Source organism: Sciurus vulgaris (assembly GCF_902686455.1).
Source record: "Sciurus vulgaris genome assembly, chromosome: 12".
NCBI classification, from domain to species: domain Eukaryota; kingdom Metazoa; phylum Chordata; class Mammalia; order Rodentia; family Sciuridae; genus Sciurus; species Sciurus vulgaris.
Window position 1 is genome coordinate 35,902,735 of NC_136473.1, and position 6,711 is coordinate 35,909,445.

General features: G+C 39.6%; 1 pseudogene across 1 annotated transcript; it reads left to right on the forward strand.

The window, feature by feature from the left end:
* Window positions 1-3,388: 3,388 nt before the first annotated feature.
* On the forward strand, window positions 3,389-6,116 carry LOC306641361 (zinc finger protein 518B-like; annotated as a pseudogene). Its single transcript has one exon. The product of its transcript is annotated as a zinc finger protein 518B-like (transcript).
* Window positions 6,117-6,711: the final 595 nt, after the last annotated feature.

The following is a 6,711-nucleotide window of genomic DNA, read 5'->3' on the forward strand; positions in this document are numbered from 1 at the left end:
TCTCACCTGATGTAGAAGATGCAATTCTTCTGCTGATTGTGAACCTCCTTTCAATATTAGCTAGCATTTCATGTAAACAATCACAGGGCATCACCACTATCAACAGCATAAGATAATGCAGTCTGACCCCAGCGATCTTGCAAAAACACGTCAACTCCTTGTTGAAGAAGCAGCCTGACTGTTCCTTTGCTTTTGTGTCCTGAAGCAAGCATGAGAGATATTCTAAAACAGCAGAGAGATAACTTCACCTCAAGAATCCCAATGAAGTTATTCAAACAGCTCACCTGATCTGTACTACCAGTTTCATATCTTGCCTGTCCCTGTAACATTGACCATTTGCACATGGTAACAGAAACAAACCTCTAGAGAGCTTCAGGGTTCATCTATGTACAAGAGCTTCAGAGATAAAAGGAGAATACAGGAAACATCTTGACCCACTCAGGGCATACAGTGTAGAATTTACTAATTTAACGTCCTTTGATGGCCTATGCCGAAGCCATTTATTTGAAATAGGAATGAATTAAAGAGAACGATTGCCTACTATTTTCCTAGGATACTGTGCTATACTGCAATGCATAGCTGAAAATAAAAGAAATTAAAGTGATTTTCAGGATTAAAGCTGTAATAACAATCATAGTATTAAAATAATTATAAGATTAATGTTAGTATTCATATGAAAATACAATATTAGAATATTAAGGTAATGATAGTCTAAAATACTGGCCATAGGAGTTCCACTTAATGATGTTGATAAAAGGTACTAGGTTAAAACAAATGTGCTTTGGTATAAACCTTACAACCACATCTTGGGCATATACCATTTTCCTTTTCCTATCAGAAAATATTTTGGTTGATAGGCAATTTTCCAAGGTAGCACAACTCTCAAGTAAAACTAACAAGTAAACCCAGTCCTGTGTGAATTAAATTTCTATATATTTTCCTTTGTCAAACAACTATGACTTTTATTGAGGGAAGCAAAACAATAACGATATAGGTTATTTTCCTTAACTCTTCCCATTCCAACTAAAAAAAAGAACATCAGAATGTGTTTCCAAAAAAGAAAAAGGTGAAAACCATCAGATAATAGCCAAAAACAGTCATATAGAAACACCCTTTTTCAAGGAAAGCAATTGAAACCAAAAAGCATCCAAAAGACAAAATGAGTTTTAACTCTGCATTACATGTGATGCAGAATTCTTAAGGCATGGCTAAGCAAACAGAGATTTAAAAATCAGATGAAATAAGAGAAAATTTAACATAGAATCAAAAAGCAAACAAAAGTTTTTATTTTCAAAGCTAATCAAAATAATATATGCCTTTAGCTAACAGAAATGCATAGATAGATAACAAAATGTCACTCTTCATTGTAAAGGAGTAAGAGTCCTGTTACACTGTCTTTGTTTTCCCCACCCTAATACTTGGTAACTGATGTTTTATTTTGGAAAACTGTACAATGCCCTAAACATTGTAAGATAATCAACTTCCTCCCATGAATTGAACATGTCTGACTTATGGGATTCTTACCTCTTTACACCATCAGTAAGGTCAAAAGAAACAGGGGATAAATAAAGGTCTGTACTTTCCCTGATCAACTGCATGTGTAATTGCTCCCTTGTCTAGTAAAAATTCTTCCATGTGTTGTTTTGCCTTAGATTAGTAACAGTGGTGTGTCTCTCCTGTAAGAAAACAGAAACACTTTAGATTCACCCAGTTGTATATTTCACAACTGAACTGAAAATTGTATAAACGACAATTTTAAAGTGAAATTATAATGAGAGAAAACACATAGTAGCTCTTCCTCCTTAGAGCTTGGCACTTTGACAAGTGCTGCTCCTTCCCTTTGAGGTGGCCCTCCCCTGCCTATAGTGACAACATGAACTTCAGCTGTCTCCACAACTCACTCCAAATACTCACCAACTCCAAGAACCTTGCATTTATCATGGTACTATAGGGTAATAAGATTATTCCACACCTGAACCAAGACCAGCTTGAAGGCAGGGGCTATATCCTTGATGTGGACAGACATGAACCCAGAAACATGGTAATAAATTTTTAAGTATTTCTGTTGACTGAATGGGCTATATTCCTCATCTTCACGGCAGCTTTTCTCTTTCTATATTCTGAAGCATATTTTCTTTTCCAGAAGTATCAGCCCCCAACAGAAAGATCTTGATCACTGGTTTCTGCAACAATACAAAACTATGCATTCTATATCCAGTATTAAAGGAACAGCTTTAACTTTGCTTAATGTCAATGGGGTAACTCTTTTTGGAGGCAATTACAAATATTTCAGGCATTAGAGTTTCAAGGAGCTCTAATTTCAGGGAGCTCTTCAACAATAATAGAGTTTTATTCAGGTTAAATAGAAATTAAATTGATTCTCTGTTACTTGTGTTGTTAGGATCCAGAATCTGCTATAAGGCAGTCCCACCCCGAAAGGATCATATTGAGAACTGGGTCTGGACAGTAAACAAACAGATGGTTTTGGTTGGTTATGATTAAAAGACCCATGAGCTTTCTCCAATTATCAGAGGAAAAATTCCCGCATTAACTGCTCTTAACCTCAGTACAAAATTATGTTCCTACTTATAAGGATAACTCAGTGACACTCATGCATATCTGGTTTTTAAATAATTGTACAGGTTCCATTTTAATTTCCACTTCAAGTCACTTTTCATTTGAGGACAAATAAAAATGAGAATATAAAAACTACTGGTTTGTCATTAGAAATTAACTGTGATCTACATGGTTAGCATAATGAAAGGCACTAAAGGAACTAGATCACTTGATATTTTAGAGACACTGCTGATGAAAAAAATACCATGTGGTTGACGATATCCATAACCTATCTACTTATAACCATAATTATTCTACTGAGGCTTATGTATAATCATATTGCAATACAGAATCATGCTTTGGATGAAAAAATATGTAAAATACCAAGTTTAAATTCTAAAAAAGTAATTCAGTTTCAAATGGATCATATTCTAATCAAATAAAATAATCAAGTTTAAAGACACTAAATTTTAAAGACACTAAATTCCTTATCAAAATACATTATCAAACAGGAATTGTAAACTCAAACACTTCTAGAGGAAAAGTGATTACATGAGGAAATGCCTATGTAGATCAACAAAGAACTGGAGAACTCATAGTCCTAAGACAAAGGACCTCATCTGTACACCTACCAGACAGCAATGTGTACTCAAAGGAGGACAGATACAACTCTTTCAGTGGGCTTAATAGCCACATTCTATGTGAGACTCCTCAATTTTCAGGCTGACTCAATTCACAGAGAGAAGCTAAATATGTGCATAGGTCACGTTTGATCCACAGACTTGGTGTGTGGGTAAGTGTATTGCTGTGGGTTTGTATCCAATGACTGTGTATGACTGTACATTTTAGCAGTAAAAATCTGCTCTGTGTCATATCTTTTGTTATCATAAAATTCAGGCCCAAAAATATCCTAAGAAGAACAGATTTAAGTCCTTATCAGTGTAAGTACTGTGACTACGGTGCTATTAGAAATGACTACTTGTCAAGAACAGGAAGAGAATCCACGTGAGGGCTGGTGCTAAGAGACCACTCAAAACTGCCACCAAGCTAGAGCCAAAAAAAACCGGTGTTTCCCGACAAAACATAGAGATCTTAAAGCCTCCCAAACCAAGGGCCACATTTCAAAATAAACTGTCGAATCAGCTTTTGAGATTCTCTCTCCATGTAAATAAAGATAAAATTCACAATAGTCTGCTGTTACCTGAATCAGAGGAATATCAAAAAGACGTGTGTATTCCAAATCAAATGACCTTATTCGAGCCAAATGAAATCAGCCTGTTTGAGAACAAAAGCATTGAGGTGGAAGTGTTATCCAAGTGTTATCTCCTGCAAAGGAACCCATTCAGCCCGGGGTAGCCCCTGTGGAGCTAGTTGTCCCTGTGAACTGTTTAGCCCAGTTGATGGACATGAAGGTTGTCAATGGCACACAGCAGGTCCTTCTCAAACTGTTTCCACTGGAGGAAAAGAGTTGCCTGGAAGCTGGCAGGGGAGATGGAAGGGATCCCAAGCACATGAGTAAAGAGAAAGGTGCAAAGGAGCCAGAAAATATACTTTGTGCAGAAGAAATAAAGTCACTAGCAATGGAAAGAAACACTGGAAAACTTGTAGGTGTCAATAGTCTTCAGTCTTCAATTTAGAAACAACTGAAAGGTATGAAGTGGGTAAGGTCTTATGATCTTTTCACGTCTGGCTCTGGTGTGCACAATCACAGGGAAACTTTTCTCAATTCTGATGTAGTTGAGGATTTGCAGACAAAAATGATTTGTATCCACATAGGACCACTTTTTCTTTTGCCTCCTTAAAAGGTCACTCTCCAGTCTCTGTCGTGAAAAGCAGTGTCCTGTGTGGTCCTGGAGCTGCATCAGGCCCCTTTCCTTGTAAAGCTGCTGGTTCTTTTGTTGAAGATGGAAGAAATGTGCACAGTGATTCTCAGCAGGTATTTCATCTGGCTGTGTCACCTACAGCCACTTCCTGCTCTGGAGAGAAGGGCTTATTGCCTGCAGTCAATCACAGTGACTTGGAACCTGGAAGTCAGAGCAAGGTTCCTGCAAAAATGTCTCCTCTATTGGAAAACTGAAAGATGACCAGGCAGAAGACAAGGCAGCCTCAAGTCCAGGCCAGACCTCCTCTCCACAGGAGAGTGAGTATTTACACACAGACATGACAGGAGGAGAAGACAGAGTTAGATCTCAGCCTGGAGGTGAACCTGGGGAATTAAAGGATTCTGATTGGATCAGTGAGACTTCTGAGGGCCCTGTCATCTCATCAGTACTTTCTCTGAGCTCTGGGTCTGAAAATGTCCGAGAGGGCATTAAATGGAATAGTTCGATATCCAAAATAAAGTCAATTGAACCCTGACGCCGATCGCCAGCTGAATGAGTCCTGTGCCAAGCCTTCATCTTTGTTTGCAAACAGCGCCCGGATTCGATCCGCATCAAAGGGAACCTCTAAAGCAACACCTGAGGGCATTCAAGACATGAATGTGTCTCTTCCTGGTCTGGGGCCTTCCACAGGTCCTCTTCAGCAACCCCTGAATGAGGATGGCAATGGAGAGCTTCCTCATCAGCAAATCTAATAACAGTTTGCTAATGGCAGTGACAGGAACACCAAGAATAGAGGGACCAGGACGGCTCATGTTGCCACTCCAGTGCTGATCCCCAAAGGGGCTGGGCTGAGGGTGCTCAACTCCTCAGAGGATGCCCACATCGTACAGGCTACCTGTGATGAACCTGCTGGCATACCTTGCAGCGAAGCACAGTTAACAAAACCACCTCCTTCCTGCCCCATGAAACAAGACTCAGACCTGCAGCCTTTGATGAGTGACAGTGAGCCAATTGACATGTCCCCAAGTCTCCTTGAGACAGCCCTTTGGCCTAAACCAAGAAAAGAGGATGCTCTGTGTAGCACCATCCCTAAGAAAACTGGCCCTGTGCCTGGGCATCACAGCTGTGGCAACTTGAATAGGCAAGGGAGACTGCTGTCCAGGAGTCTTCCAATGAATAGAAATAAAACCAGGCAAGTAAACTCATCCAAGAAGAAAAGCAAGCTTCAGGTCAATCCCAGCCACTGCCTCAAGGATCCTGCCATTTTTCAGGTTGCCAGACAGCTCCAACTGATGGCTGCCAAACCGGATCAGCTGATTAAATGTCCCCATCAGAACCAGCTGGTCATCATGCTGAATCATCCCAATGTGGACTCATCAGAATGACCAATATAATGAAGGTGATCAATAAAAACAAGGGCAATGTCCTCAAGGTGGTTTTATCAGAGACAATGAGGTGTCAGCTGGGCATTTGACGGCAGCACATGTGGCTGACCTACCAAAACGTGGAGGACACTAACCAGCTTAAGAGGCAAATGATGTTGAAAATGAAAGTGAAAAAGGTTCATAAAAACAACTACCAGGTGGTGGATTCCTTGCCTGATGACTCTTCACCGTGTATATTTAAGTGCTGGTTTTGTGCACAGCTGTATGAAGACCTGGAAGAGTGGATGAGTCACGGCAGCATTTGATAGAGGCGACCAGAGACTGGGATGTTCTTTCTTCCAAGGGCAAATGAGGAAAAGCTCATCTTTGAAGTGAGTTGCTTTTCTTTCAATTTTTCTGTTTGGGGGATTATTCCCCCAGATTCAATTGGAGAAATGCAGACTGTAGGAATGAGATTTACTGATTCTTCAAATCCCCTGTGGAAATGTTGATTCTTATCCGGGACTGTAGGACTGGACTCCAGGAGGTATTTGAAGCCTCTGAAACTGCACACAAATGGATGTGCATGCATTTTTCTGAAGAAAGGAAATGAAACTCTCAGTGTTTTTCGGTGGGATCCAAGACTTTTCTTTGTTTAGTTCTCACTTTTTTGAGTAGATACAAATCTTTCATATTCCACTTAGGAGGGGCAAGTTTAGAATAATTTATACCTGCTCCTTATACAAATGCTACTGAAGAATTAAATCTACATTTTGGTGTGCAAAAAAAAAAAAAAAAAAAAAAAGAGAGAGAGAGAGCATCTATAAGCCCATTTCTAAGGATTTTCTAAATGGCGAGGAATGATAAAAGGTTGGAAGAAAATGGATGCTACTCTGCAAGTTAGCAGATAAAATCTTAAACACTCCTTTTTAATTCCCAAGCACAGAAGTGGTGAAAGGCAGGTGAAA